The 16372-nt window shown below is 36.7% G+C and overlaps 1 protein-coding gene across 5 annotated transcripts in view; it reads right to left on the bottom strand.

The window, feature by feature from the left end:
• ZNF438 (zinc finger protein 438) overlaps window positions 1-16372 on the bottom strand; it is a 181497-nt gene that overhangs the window by 119341 nt on the left and 45784 nt on the right. For all 5 annotated transcript variants that reach the window (XM_011977317.1, XM_011977320.1, XM_011977315.1 and 2 more), the window contains one exon: window positions 15701-15758. The gene's annotated coding sequence lies outside the window, so the exon portion shown is untranslated. Of the gene's footprint in view, window positions 1-15700; window positions 15759-16372 lie in introns of those variants that run through there.

Genomic DNA, 16372 nt, shown 5'->3' with positions numbered 1-16372 from the left:
GAGAAGCTGGGATTATAGGCATGCACCATCACACCCGGCTAATTTTGTATTTTTAGTAGAGACAGGATTTCTCCATGTTGGTCAGGTTGGCTCAAACTCCTGACCTCAGGTAATCCGCCCGCCTAGCCCTCCCAAAGTGTTGGGATTACAGGTGTGAGCCACTGCGTCCGGCCTCTGATTGTAAACTTTATTATAGCCTAGCTATAGTGAAGGCCAGGTAAAATATTTCTAGCTGTTACTTGGAAAAGCAGGTGTGACCGTACAGATCTTAGATACCTTTAGAGACCCATGGTTGGGATCTGAAGAAAACAAGATACTTTTACCACAACTGCCTCTGGGTAACAGGGAAATGCTCAGTTTCCACAAACTAGTGAGCATGAGAGCTATTAATTTTAAAAATATACAGTCCTCAGATGGTGAGGGCACGGGTTAGGGTAACAAAATACAATGGAGAAAAAAGTGGCATTTCCAATGTGACACGTTTAAAATATAGAATGGAATTTCATGGGTCACTTTGAAGTAAGATTTTTTTTCATTGGTATAACTGCAGGCTAGAGATGGTTTACCACAGAGTAAGTAAAAAAAATAAAAGAATATAGAGATGACAATGACAATTGCCAATAAAAGTCAAAAGGACAGACTTTCAGAACTCTCCAGAAGAGGGAACAAAAAAACCAAAAGATTTCTTCCCCTAGCAAAGTGCACCCCGCCCCCCAAAGCACACATAGTCTGCTTCAAGAAACAGCCTATACCCACAGTGTTTTCATATACTAAACGGCGTATCACTAAATAACAGTAAATGAGATTAAACTGTAGACTTCCTAGTTGCCTTAAACAACTGATGTTTAATTTCTTGAACACTGAATCACAAATATGCAGTCTCATGACACTGTAAGAAGCTAAAGGCGCTCATTCTTTCCATGAATTCTAAATTGCTATAATACTTATATTAGGAAAATAGAACAGTAGTAAGGAAAATTTTAAACAAACCCAGAATAAACCAGACTTCTGATTGGGTTTCCAGCAAGAATCAGTTCCCCATTAGAATGTGGACCCCGAAGTACACCAAATGCAGACCCAGTGGAGCTCAGTCTCCTCAGCTGAAAATGAGAGCATACTCTGGAAATGAGCACTTCTTAGCATTTTTAACCCATGTTCCATCCTATTAAACATAAAAACCTCATACTCCCATTGAATGTAATTTGTGACTTCAAAGCTATTACAACCAAAACCAAAACCAAACCAAAGCAGGTAAGTTTTTATCAGTTTTTTTAGTGTCTCATCATAACCATTTACAAATTCATTTACTTACAAATACTTGCATAAATGGACAGATATTATTAATAATCATTTTTAAATCTTGAAGACAAAAAAAGATTTTAAAAAGCCTATGAAGACTAATGATGACAATGAAATATTCACTGAGACCGTTCGCAAATGATATTTATTGGGACCTTCTCCTCTCCTCCAGAGTTATTATTAATATAAATGATCTTTCCTTTACTAGCATTCAGCCAGAAGAAATGCTGGCTGACACACATATATATACACACACACACACACACATATACACATATATATACATACACACACACATACACATATATATACATACACACACACACATATATATACATACACACACACACATATATATACATACACACACACACACACACATATATATACATACACACACACATATATTAGGCCTTCAATATTTGTTCAATGTTAAAAGGTGATACGTCCTCTTTTACTATTCTGAAAATAACAGAATCCTAATATAGTAACCTTTCTCAAGTAATAAAGGATAGAAGCAAGTAGGTTAAGTCTTTGATATAGAGGTGAACTGTAGAAGATTTTGACAACAGTTATGTTAATGAAAACGGTAAGAATACCACCTAATACTGGCACATTTATAGAACACTTAGCAATGTCTAACGTACTTTATGTAATTTCTACCCTATAGTTGTATGAAGTGAATATTATTATTTGATTAAAACAGTGTCATGGAGCTGTTCAAAGTCACACAGTTAGTTAAGCAGCAGAGAGACTTAAAACTTTCTGAGAGCTCTCCCATTCACTAACAGCTCTTTATTTTGTCATGAAATGTGGAAAATATCCTCACCCAAACTCCAAAATCAGCATATACATAAGCACAACATTTTTTACTCTCAATCTACCCAATACCCCTTTCTACCAATTCTTATAAAAATTCTTGGAGTTCCTATTGCAGCAGCCTTTATTTCTTCATACCAGTATAACCAAGGGCACAATGAAAGACTTCTTTCAAAAGGGAACCACCTTCAATCTAAGTCTTGTATCCTATAACTGTCCCCAAAATGGACATCATCACAGGCATAGGCTTTTCAAACCATTAACTAGTGAGGAAATGTCTCAGGCTGTCTGTTCCTCATTTAAAATCAGTCAAATAGGACACATACTACCACTTCATTCCTAAAAGTTGAGCAAGAATCACCTTCATATCTCCAGCTTTCTGGTTTAGCAAGCAGACACCTGACTCTGCGGCCTTGGTAAAGGCCAACCGCACAAGAATAAAAAATGTAACAGAACTAGCAGTTACAGTCTTAGCAATTTAAAAAAAATCATTCCAAATGTTTTGGTATTGAAATCTAATTAAAGAATGCTAAACTACTGGCATTAGTAATTTACTGTAAATGAAAGGTATATTGAAGGTAGAATTTTATTCATATAAAACCAACTATTTTACTTTCGAAGGTTATTATGAAGATAAGGCTAAATTATATGAAAAATGCTAAGCATCCTGCCTAGCCCATAGTAACTACTCAGTAAGTGTCAACTGCTATTAGTAATACTGCAGAAGTATTAAAAATAAAACATAACAATGGAAGGCCATATTTAAAATGAACCAGCAATCAACATTCTGTGTTTAAACATCAACAAAAAACATATACATCTGTGGTATGTAAACATATATATGCTTAAAAATATTTAGAAGATGATTTTGAAGAATAAATAGCAAAATGATGATCTCTGGGAAGACAGAAGGGTGGTAGTCAAATGGAACTTTAGCCTGATATAAACGTCTTTTGTTTTTTTTGTTTTTTAACAAAGGGAAAGTATTCATGAATTTCCTCTATAAATAATTTTATTTTAAAAAGGAAAATCATAGTAAGTTTGTTCAATTCCATAGTTGATTTCAGTATTACATGAAAAAAAGTTTACTGTTTTTTGTAGTTAACATGTTCCAATTTCTAAAACCTCGTTTTATTTAGTAATACTATCAAAGGCTTATGTTACAAACTGCTTTAATAATCTTCTTTATGATATTCCTAACTGCTATATTAAAAATATCTGCTTATGCCACCCCCCAACAATTTTATTAAGTTTTAAAACCACGCAAAGTGCAAAGAGGCTTTCAAAGTCTTGGAAGTCATAAAGCAAAACAGTTTCACATAAAAAGATTACCTTTTCCCCTTAAATTTTGTATGTGTTTACATTTAATAAACTACACAGAGAAAGTAGAGCCCTTGATTCTTTTTTTTTTTTTTTTTTTTTTTTTGAGATGGAGTCTTGCTCTGTCGCCCAGGCTAGAGTGCAGTGGTGCGATCTTGGCTCCACTGCAAGCTCTGCCTCCTGGGTTCATGCCACTCTCCTGCCTCAGTCTCCTGAGTAGCTGGGACTACAGGCGCCCGCCACCACGTCTGGCTAATTTTTTGTATTTTTAGTAGAGATGGGGTTTTACTGTGTTAGCCAGGATGGTCTCAATCTCCTGACCTCATGATCCACCTGCGTTAGCCTCCCAAAGTGCTGGGATTACAAGCATGAGTCACCACTCCCGGCCCCTTCATTCTTTCTAAGACCAAAGGTTTGCCTATTTTAAGTCATTATAACAATTTCAAATGTCTTAAGGGGTGCTATAATTTAAAAATCTCTGCTTCTATGCTCTTGCTAATGTCTAATTCTTGTTTGTACCATTTGTGCCAGTTTTCATATTTTTAACTTTTCTTCTAGTTCACAGCCATAACTTTGACTTTTGCAACCTATTCTTTTTTCCTTCACATCATCTAGATTTTAGCCAATAAAGTGTGTATAAACTATGTCACAAAAGCTCTTATTAACTCCCTGAAAACAGCAAATAGTGGGCCTTTTGTGGCTCAGGCATGGAGGTAAGCCACATGCACCATGGGCTAGACTCAGCCTGGGCCCCTTCAATTTACAAATCCAGCTTAAAATAAATTACAGGCCTCTACTGTTGTCCAAAAAGACCAACATTTCAATGATGACAGAGAGAAAGCAGCCTCATACTTGAACAGGAGGACACTGGGCTGAATGAGAAATCCCTACCTCAAAGAGCCGTGGGATTCAATGATTATGGGAAGCCATGCAATCTCTTTTAAATAGATTAAAAGTTCAAGAAAGACTTTTACCGTAACTTAATGGGGAACAATGTTTGATCAAAAGGTGTCTCCCTATAATTTCAAATTTAAAATTGTAGATAAAATTTGAAGCTAGTAGAGGGCAATTCAGTCATCATCATCATCATCAGCTGAAAACAGAAAGCACATGTATCAACAATTTTTTTTCCTTCCAGATGCTCAGCTATGGATCATTAATATAAAGCAGCTATTCCTACAAAAACATACAATAATGTCTCCTCTAGCAGTTAACTCTGTAGTTCTAGAAGACTTAAAGATTCTAGAAATCTGAAAGGATAGGCACCTTGAGGCTACTTCATTCTAATCTCAGAACACAGTCAATCCCACACATTCTAGTATTCTCCCCTGTATGCCCTCACGTACCTGACCTTCTAGTTACCTATTTACTCGTATCCCTCGGGACCATAAATGCCTTGAGACCAGAGACTCGATCTTCTCTGCCTTACTTTGTAAGTCCTATTGCCTGGCATAGAGTAGATGCTCCACAAAAACTGAATGAAACATAATAAATATTAGCAATTTATCTGTTGGCCTCACCGAAGTTCCAGAGGGCAGACTTCAATGAATGCTGATCTCCGCATCCCTACCAGGGCCTAACATACAGTGGCACTTAAAAGCCTGTCACATACATTTTTAAATTCAAGTTTCTAATTTATTTTGAATTTTATTTACATTTATTCAACTCATGATGTGTGTTTACTAAAACGAAACACATTTCTGAAATGAAACAACTCTCTCCCACCCCTGGAAGCTCTTGATAGAGGGAAATAAAACTTTTCAACTCTTTTTTAATTCTCAATGTGATAACTACAGAGAAGAAAAGCAACCAAAGTCTGCTGTCCAGTCTTTTCTGTGCTGTTCTGGATGGAGCCTTTGTTGGTGGCTCTTCCTCCAGAATCCAGGCAGAACAAAGCCTTTCTTCAAAAAGAGTCACCCTTTGCTGCATAGATTTTATTCAGTCAGCACTCGTCCCCAGCTCTTTCACAACTGTGACATGTTCATTATTTGAAAACTCTCTCTGCCCACCCTGCGTGTGACCATGCCCAGCTCCACTTATGACAGATAGCCAGCTAGGGCAGCATCCTGTTACTGCCCTTGTGAAACATAATTTTAGTGCTAGCAGCCGTTTCACCACTCAGGAGTTCAATGAAAGATGTTCAGTATGACCTGCAGCCTGATAGCTGAGTGGTAGCATACCACAGGCCCACCTCCCAGCATCCTCAATTTTGAGATACACACATATCCCAGTGGAAAAGGTGATAACCTTCTGGGAATCTAGATAAATATTTTTGTAAACTTTTCTCCAGGGAAAAAATGGTGATTTAACACTCCCGGCTACGTGCAGGTGCTCAGGCCTGTAATCCCAACATTTCGGGAGACCAAGGCAGGAGGATTGCTTGAGACCAAGAGCTTGAGACCAGCCTGTGTAAGACAGGGAGATCTTGTCTCTATAAAAAATTATCCGAGGCTGGTGATGGGCGCCTGTAGTCCCAGCTACTCAGGGGACTGAGGTGGGAGGATCGTTTTAGCTTGGGAGTTCAAGGCTGCAGTAAGCTATAATCAAGCTATTGCACTCTAGCCTGGGTGATGGAATAAAATCTTGTTTCAAGAAAACAAAAACAGAACAAGCAACAACAACAACAAACATTCCTCTGAGTCATTCTAGTACCAGATTATTTCCATGTGTTACAATAGGGAAAACTGATTGCAACATGCGTCATGTCACTTACCTAATACAAGGTCAGAACATAGACACATGAGCCACATATGATTCCTTCTTCTAATCCTCCTGTTCCAAGCAGTAAGATAAATGATTTATTCCTCTTGACTTTACAAAATGAAATTAAAAATAAAAATGCTATCGAGTAGAAACCTCCTTGTTCTACCCTGGTCCTCTGGTCAGACACAGAATTTTAAAGTTAGAAAGGATCTTTGAGTCAGATTCCTCATTCAATAAATCTAGTCTGAGACTCACAAAAGTTAAATGGTTTGCCACAGTCACAGAGAACCAAAGCTAGAATAAAGGTCTCCTGCCTCCTCAGCCCATGTGCTTTCCAGAATACCACACTAAATTGAGTCTCTTGCCAAGAACTTCATCCTGACCTCATAATCCTGGAGAGGCTGTTCTCAGCTTTACTTCACTCCCTACCTCTTGGTAGACTAGCTACATAATCATCCACTAAAAAAGAAAAAAAAAATTAAAGAGAAACCTTCTATGTCTAAAAATAACTTAGCAACAGCATTGTTTTCTTAAAGATATAATATTACCCCTAGCAACTGCTACAGAGTTCTTCCTTCCCCACTGTTTCCAAGACAAGATTGAATGTCCTCTAAGACCCTCCTTCCCTAAATGGTCCTCAAGCATGTTCTGAAAAAAAAATAGGAAAGCCCCATACGAGGTCCCTTATTATATCGAGAGAATGAAGTTGGTGCCCATTTGAGAGGAGGTCAGATGACTAGGCACATTCAAGATGGGGAAAACAGTCTTAGAGACTCGAAAGCAACAGAGGACAGCTCCTGTCACTGAACAAATATTAATGAGAATCTGAGTGCCAGGTCCTGTGTTACCTGATGCAGTAACTGACAGGGACATCCTAGAAAACAAGCTTATGAAGCTACTAAATAACTGGTAATTCTCCCCATAAAACCCATCACCATAAAATCTGTTAATCCAATAATCCAAAACATGTTCCAGACCTTAGACTTCGCTATAGAAAATATCAAATACATAATTTGGTATTTTAATTTCAAATCTGACTATTTCTACTTCTTTTCTCCTAGACTAAGGAGTAAAGAAATAGTTCAAATGTGGGCAACAGGAAAAATGAAAACAGTATTTTTTAAAGAGATAATATGAAAATAAATCAAGAAGATAATGAGTAATAGGATATCAGAGTATAATTTTGATGGTTTAAGATTCCTTTTACTTGAAAAAGTGGAAATTAAGGTTGTGACAACTTGGGGTTCTCATAATCTTTATACCCATATAAAAGTTAATAGAAGAAATTGTGCATAAATTTAAAATTATAATTTAGTAACAGTCTGAGTTAAAAATCTTAGATCATATTAATGAAAACAGAGAAGCAGAGAAGTAAAACATATTAAATTTCTCATTTGATACTGAGGGAAATCAAGAGACACCATCCTATTCTTGACTGTTAATGATAGGTATCACATAAATTTAAAGTTAAAAAAAATCTTTAAAATAATCCTTGGATTTCAAAGCCTCTTAGATGAACCAAAGTTAAAAATGAAAACCAAATTAAACACAAAACTTTAAATTAAAACAGCAAAAAATTCAAAACACAATGAAAACAAGGAAGAATTTCAAACAGAAAGCTGAAAAGAAGATCAATAAAGTAAAACCAATTAGAACAATTTGGAAACAAATTTAAATGCATTAAATATTTGTTAAGGGACAAAGGACATAGTTCTTTTTAGGATAAAAAATGAAATCTAACTATGTTCTACTTTTAGGAAACATACATAAAAGTAATGACAAAGAAAGTTGAAATATAACAGGAAGCACAGATTTATGGAGAAATATAAACTAAGGTAGCAATATCAATGTCAGCTAAAACAAAACACAAGTCATAAATTAGAAAGTCATAGCTGGGTGCAGTGGCACACACCTGTAATCCCAGCACTTTGGGAGGCTAGGCCAGAAGGACTGCTTGAGGCCAGAAGTTCAAGACCAGCCTGGGCAATATAGCGAGGCCCCGTCTCTACAAAAAATTAAAAAGAAAAATTAGCCAGGTGTAGTGGCACAACAATAGACCCAGCTAGCCAGGAGGATTGCCCACTTGATCCTTAGAGTTTGGAAGCTGCAATGAGCTATGATCATGCCTCTGTACTCCAGCCTGGGTGACAAAGCAAGACCCTTTATTTAATGGAAAAAAAAAGAAGTCATATTACTCTAATAACAGCTATAATCCTCAATTGAGATGTTGACAGTAAATAACACATTAACACACACACCAAAATAAAAACTTATAGAAATATAAATAATTAAAATTAATGGAAGAAATCAGTGATTTACAACTTTAAGCGTTTGAGAGATCAGACAAAAAATAATAATAAAATTCAACAACATAGTAAGTATTTAGGTATCTCCTGAAGAAAACTTCTTTAAAAAGGTCTGTGTAACTTTACCAAAGCTGATCATAAGCTAGTCCAGAAATACAACCATAAAAATCTAGAAAAGCAGAATGCCATATATTAATAATCATTCTATTAATAATTAGAATGCCATATATTAATAATCATTTTATTAATACTATTCTATTAATAATTAGTACCAAAAGCTTAAAAGTAACTTGAAAATTTGCAAAACATTCTCCTAAATTATCAATCAAAAAGGAACTCGTGGCATGTAATCATATGCTATTTTAAAAACTACTTTAATTGAGAATACCATACCAATATATAGAAAATACAGCCAAACAGTATAAAGAAAAACTTAAAACTCTGAAATGCTTTCCATTTTACATTAGTGTATAAATTTTCTGCCATAACAAAGAGACTCAAAAGTAGCTCAAGTGAGAAAGAAAATCTTCTTTTTCATGTCAAAATACAGGGTGACAGGGGAAGGTTTCACAAGATCATTTGTGGACCCAGGCTGGCTCTGCCATCTTCCATGTGGTTTCCAACGTAGTTCCCAACTAAGATGGCTACTGTAACTGGTGTAACATCCCAGCCAGCAGAAAAGGAAAAAAGAAAGTCTAGGGTAAGTGGCTTGTCTTAAATGAGGTGACCTTACACACATTACCATTCACCTCTCATTAGTCACACAGCCACACTTTGCTGCAAAAGAAGCAGAGGAGCACAGTTTCTAGATGGGCAGTCATGTGCTTAGCTAAACTCTAGGGGATGCATTCCTAAAAGAAGGAATAGATTCTGGGCCGGGCGCAGTGGCTCACGCCTCTGATACCAACAGTTTGGGAGGCTGAGGCTAGCAGATCACAAGGTCAGGAGTTCAAGATTAGCCTGGCCAATATGGTGAAACCCTGTTTCTACTAAAAATACAAAAACTAGCTGGACATGGTGCCAGGCGCCTGTAGTCCCAGCTACTTGGGAGGCTGAGGCAGAGAACTGCTTGAACTTGGGAGGCAGATGTTGCAGTGAGCCGAGATCATGCCACCGCACTCCAGCCTGGGCGACGGAGTGAGACTCCATCTCAAAAAAAAAAAAAGAAGAAAAGATTCTAAGGGATACTGGTATGTCTTCTAACCAGTTTTTCTAGTTAAAAAACAAGAAATAAAATTCAACTCAAGAAGTTAAGAACAAGAAAGCAGAACCAAGAACACACTGTAATTATTTCATTTTATCTGGCTGCTTCTTAGTGTCAAGGGTATTACCAAACATCAATTCAAGAAACTGGAAATGTACATCAGTGCATTCTGAGGATTCCAATACATCAAACCACAGACTAGAAAGTATACTGAGAATTCATCTACTCTATACTCTCTTTCCTTATTTAAGGGCTTTTAATTCATTTTTTAATGTATATTGTATACACTGATTTATCTAAATGGATTTTTCAGGGTGACTAAGTTTTAGCATTACACAAAGGTCTTCTAACATTAGACAGAAGTTAATCTTTTGATAGTAAAACAACTTTCAAAATTTGTGTACCGGGATTTTTTAAGCAATGTTACTGAGATAATAGTTTATATACAATAAAATACATAAATTTTAAGTGTACCTTTCAGTGGACTTGGACAAATTTATATCTCCACATAATTACTGCCAGAATCAAGATATAGAACACAACCATCATCCCAAAAAGTTCCCTTGTACTGCCTCCAGATCAATCACAACCCACCCTTAGCTGCATGCAACAACTTGTCCACTGTTCGTCACCATACAGTAAATGTATCTTTTCTCACACTTCTGATATACTAACCTAGAGCAATAAATGGAATCAGTTGTGGTGTTCTGTATCTGGCTTATTTTACTCGGTATAATGATTTTGAAGTTTATCCATATTTCTAGTATATACGATTTTTAAAATGGTAAATGAACATTGGCTTCGACTTCAAGTCACCAGCTGCATTAGCCCCTAGTAAGAGAGTCAGCTTCTCTTTGAAGCTTTGAAGCCAAGCATTGACTTTCCCTCTCTAGCTATGGAAGTCTTATATGGCATCTTCTTCGAATATAAGGCTGTTTCATTTGCACTGAGGCCATTAAGAATTATACTAGGGCTGTGAATACTTATGCTAAATCTACTCTGCTCTGTAAATGGAACAACAAAGCCTGGATGACAGCATGTCTGCTTACAGTATGGTTTACTGAATAGTTTAAGCCCACTGTTGAGAGTCACTGTTCAGAGAAAAAGATTCCTTTCAAAATATTATTGTTCAATGAAAATGCACCTAGTCACCCAACAGCTCTAATGGATATGTACAAGGACATTAACGTTGTTTACACGCCTGCTAACATGATATCCATCCTGCAGCTTATGGAACAAGGAGTAATTTCAGCTTTCATTCTAAGCTCATGGATAGGAAGAATCAATATCGTGAAAATGGCCATACTGCCCAAAGTAATTTATAGATTCAATGCTATCCCCATCAAGCTACCACTGACTTTCTTCACAAAATTGGATAAAACTACTTTAAACTGCATATGGAACCAAAAAAGAGCCCGTATTGCCAAGACAATCCTAAGCAAAAAGAACAAAGCTGGAGGCATCATGCTATCTGACTTCAAACTATACTACAAGGCTACAGGAACCAAAACAGCATAGTACAGTACCAAAACAGATATACAGACCAATGGAACAGAACAGAGGCCTCAGAAATAACATCATGCATCTACAACCATCTGATCTTTGACAGATCTGGACCACTTGGTCTAATATTGACGGTGGGGTGTTAAAGTTCCCCACTATTATTGTGTGGGAGTCTAAGTCTCTTTGTAGCACTCTTTAAACTGAGCAGAAATCTCTCTCTGTAACTTTTCCCCATTGATTCTAGCTATGACTTTCTGTAGCTCTAAATCCAGTCCCTCTTACACTTGAAAGCATTCAAATTACAGAAACTAGGAATGCTAAAGCTGTAATATTTTTATTGTGACTCTACCACTGCATGTGCTACAGAGTCTTGGATGTGCACTTTTCTTCTCTCTAAATCTACCTCCACTGGTACCAGGCTAGACTGGTTGGAGTGAGGGGTGTGGGATCACGGAACTGGGGGAAGTTAGCTGATTACAAATGGACTTGGGAGTATCTAAGGAACAGCAAGAAGGCAAGTGTGGCTAGAGGAGAGTGAGCAAGAGAGTGAGTGACAGGAGATAAAGTCAGCAGGTCTGGTAGAACATGTGAGACAACATTTTATACTGTGTGTGCTGGGTAGCCACCGAAGGGTTCTGAACAGAGGAATGACAGAAACTGTTTAACATTAAAGAAAAACAAAAAACAACAACAACAAAAACACCTTTTACTCCTATATGGAGGATTAAATGGAGAGATACAACGAGGAGATAAGGAAGGCCAGTTAGAAGATGATTATTATCACCTAGGCAACTTATAATAGGGCAGTAAGGGTGAGGAGTGGGGTAGGGGTAATTTGGGATACATTTTGAAAGGAAGGCATATAAGCCTTACTAATGGACTGGATATGGGATATGAAAGAAAAAGTCCAACATGACTCTGAGTTTTTGGCCAGGAACAACTCCGTATATCATCTACACAGGGAGAAAAGTTCAAGATTTACATTTTAGACATATTAAGTTTGAAATGTTTATTAGACTCCAAAATGGAGATGTTGAAAAGACATAAAAATAAGTCTAGAACTCCTGGGAGAGACCAAAGTAAAGAAATTGTAAATTTGGGAGAACAGATGGCATTTAAAACAAGGGATCACATGAGATTATGTGGAAAATAAATACAGAAGGCTAAGGACTGAGCCCTGAGAAATGTCAACTTTTAGAGATCATAAAGAGAAGATAGAAGATAGTAAAGGAGATTTTGTATTTTTATGACTCTTCCTCAAAAAGAAGTTAGAATTATTTTGTCTACAAACTATGAAGTCCATAGCCAACCATCATAATCCTCTTCAAAAACCACTTTTTAGAGTCACATGCCTACTCTATTTCTGACTCCTGACCAACTAACAATCTGAATAGCTACATTTCACCCGTCAGCTGCTCAACTACCCCATCCCTGGTCTCTGGCATGTGTTGCAGGTTCTGGATCAAAGTTCCCACAACAACTAGGAACTTCTAGTTGTTCAACAGTTACCAGGAGGCACGTGGAGAGCATGTTCCCAAGAGCTGCCAAAAGTTCTTGGCATGTGATCAGTGAAGCACACAATGAGTGAGTATTCAGCAATTAATCAGGTGACAGGGAACAACTGACATGTTAGGGGACTGCAGAATGAGCCAGAACAAAGCTAGACAAGAAACACAAGTCCTTACTCCAGGCTGTTCACCCCAGGAGAATCCACTCTAGGTGACCCAGTGTGATCAGATACTCTTACCTAGAAAAGCTGAAGTAATCTGAAGTTTACTACACATCTATGGAAACATGATGGCATTTCCTGGGAGCTGCTTATAAATAAACAGCAGGTACTGTACTATATTATAACTATAAATAAACAGCAGGTACTGTACTATATTATAAATAAACAGCAGGTGCTGTACTATATAATAGGCACTTGTTCTGTCTACCTCCCCATCTCAGAATTAGACTGGAGACAGCTGTTCTCATTCAGCCTCATCTGTAAAGGGAATTCCAACCTATCTCATAGGTAATTGTGAAGATTATATGAGATAATGTAAGTAAAGTGCCTAGTACATAGGAAATGTTCAGGCCAGGCATGGTGGCTCACACCTGTAATCCTAGCACTTTGGGAGGCCGAGGCAGGCAGATCACAAGGTCAGGAGTTCGAGACCAGCCTAACCAACATGGTGAAACCCTGTCTCTACTAAAAATACAAAAAAATTAGCTGGTTGTGGCAGTCCATGCCTGTAATCCCGGCGGCTCAGAAGGCGGAGGCAGGAGAATCACTTGAACCCAGGAGGTGGAGGTTGCAGCGAGCCGAGATTGTGCCATTACACTCCAGCATGGGCGAAAGAGCAAGACTCCATCTCAAAAAAAAAAAAAAAAAAAATGTTCAATATATATTAGCTATTCTTATTTACACTTTGATGACCACAAATTACAATCAGCTGAATGGTAAGCATGTCCCTAAAAACAACACTTTTAATGCTCTTCTAGCACAGAATAACACAAGTTTTTCTTGTTTGCTTGTTTTGTGTGAACTATTACATGATCAATGTAATTTGAACTTGGCCTGAGAAAACGATCCTGTCTTTTTCTAAACTTCCTAACCAAGGTTAGCACAATCATGTTAAACAACTAAAAAATAGATTATAATTCCATTAACTGTAATTCTATTAACATGAGACTGTTAACACCAATTCTGACTAAAGACTACCAAGCAACACAGAAATTTCGAAGCTGGACAATTATTCTGCAAGAGTTATTCAGGCATGGGTCTGCTCTTTTAAGTGTCTATATCCTTTAAATATAATATATTTATATTTCCCTTTATGAAATTTAACTAAAATCATTAAATTTGGCAGCAGAAGCAGGAAACCATCCACAAGACCTGCATGGCTACTTTACTTTTATTAATGAAAAGTTACATAAGAGTTTTGGCAAACTACAAAATTTCCTTCTTATAAGTCTTTTAATATTTATAGAAATTTAAAATACTTATCATGCTAGAGTCCATTTTAGAAACTGAGAATTTTATTATCTGACAGCAATAGATTCTGTATTATTTTAGCTCAATTACAGAAATGGCTATGTAAGAGTTATGCTCATCTTTATTCATACTCATTAACAATAGGTCTACTGTGTCTACTACTTGACCTAGAAGCTCCAGTAGTGTGACTGAACAAAACTATACTAACGGGGTCTCCAAACCACTGAGTCACATTATTGGACTTTCGTCTCTAAACAATACACTAAAGAAAAGAAAAAGAAGTGTACTGGGAACCATTTAAAGGGCCTGCTTGGAATAACAGAAAAAGTTACACAAAAGGACCAAAAAACACAAGTGGCTGAAAGCATCAAAGAGAAAGCCTGTAACCGAGTACGAGGAGATGTCCGCAAACACCATGCCCATTATAGCAGTCTTTTCTTGCACTGTTATAAAGAACTATCCAAGACTGGGTAATTTATAAAGTAAAGAGGTTTAATTGGTTCATGGTTCCTCGAGCTGTATAGGAAGCACGGCTGGGGAGGCCTCAAGAAACTTTCAACCACGGCGGAAGGCAAAGGGGAAGCAGGTACGTCTTACATGGCCGGAGCAAGAGGAAGAGTGTGAAGGGGGAGGTGCTACACGCTTTTAAACAACCAGATCTCATGACAACTCACTCACTATCACAAGAACAAGCAGAAAGAAATTCGCCCCCATGATCCAATCACCTTCCATCAGGTCCTTCCTCCAACACTGGAAATTACAATTTGATATGAGATTTGGGCAGGGACACGAATCCAAACCATATCACCAATGTTAAAAAAATAAAATTGCATACTTCCTATAAATTGAAAAATGAAACCTATAGCCATGTATTTCCTTGAATCATTTTTATGTAATCTGGATTTTTTTAATTAATTTTTTTTATTTTGGTCCAGAAAATCTACTTCTAAACTATGCATTTTGAATCAATAAACTCTGACTTTTGTGCTTCAAATAAATTTTCATTGTGAAATAATTTTAGATTTAGAAGACAGATACAAAAATACTATAGCGTTCCTATATACCCCTCATTCAGTTTTCCATAAAGTTAAACATCTTACATAACCACGGGACATTTGTCGAAACTAAGAAATTAACACTGATTAATTTCTAATTGATTACTATTAACTGAAATATAGACTTCATTTATATTTCACCTGTTTTTCCACTAATGTCTTTTTTTAGTTCCTAGGTATAACCCAGGGTACCATATTGCATTTAGTTATTTTTTTTAATGCTTTAAGTTTTGCTACATGCCACACTCCTATATCTTATAAATAATATCCTCATTATAATTATTATAGAAAATAAGCCTAAAATTCCCTGGGAAATATGATTTTTTAGCTATTAGGGAAATGTTACATGAAGATTCAAGTAAATGTGGTATTTCTACAAATGTTACATTGAAGAGAAAAGAGGTAAATTGCTGAAGTAAGATATGCCCCACTGTCTACTTTGCCAGGAACCTGTGAGATCAAATTACTTAATGTTTCAGAAATGTCTCTTCAAAAAATGCTTGTCACTTACCTATATCCCAAGGCTCCTGTAGAGTCATAAGATATACCATAAATCCTTTTAATTAATTCTGTAACAGAATACAAAGTATTATTATAATCATATTCAGATAATCCGTTTTTATCAAATATATGTAAATAGTACCTTATTTTCAAGTTTCATTTCTAGTTACTGTGTATTTTTATTAAGATAACAAAAGAACTAATGTAGAAGAAAATAATTCCATAGTTGATTACATGTCTTTAGTTTAAAAATGAAAGCATGCAAAATTTAATAAAAGTTTTAAGATAAATAGAAAATGTTCCAGAAAAAAAGAAATGCCGCAATGAATAAAACTGGCTAAGAAGAATGCTTCACATTCTTTTCCATGTGCATAATGCTGTGGAAATTACTAGTCACAAACAAGTGATTCACATTCAGGGCACAGTCTTTTTGACAGGAAAACAGTAATCAAGAGTTTGGGATTCAAAGATTTTTGAAAGGACAAATGTCTGGTAAAGTGTGTTAGTTTGCCTGAGACAGTCCCAATTTATGGCCACTGTCCCACTGTCCCACCAGTTTCATTTGTCCTGGGTTTTTCATTTTCTTTCTTTCTTTTTTTTTTTTTGAGTTGGAGTCTTGCTCTGTCACCCAGGCTGGAGTGCAGTGGCACAATCTCGGCTCACTGCAAGCTCCGCCTCCCGG

This window comes from Mandrillus leucophaeus, unplaced genomic scaffold (genome assembly GCF_000951045.1).
Source record: "Mandrillus leucophaeus isolate KB7577 unplaced genomic scaffold, Mleu.le_1.0 Scaffold178, whole genome shotgun sequence".
Taxonomy (NCBI): Eukaryota; Metazoa; Chordata; class Mammalia; order Primates; family Cercopithecidae; genus Mandrillus; species Mandrillus leucophaeus.
The sequence above is the reverse complement of the archived record's forward strand: the minus strand, read 5'-3'. Positions and strand labels throughout refer to the sequence as shown.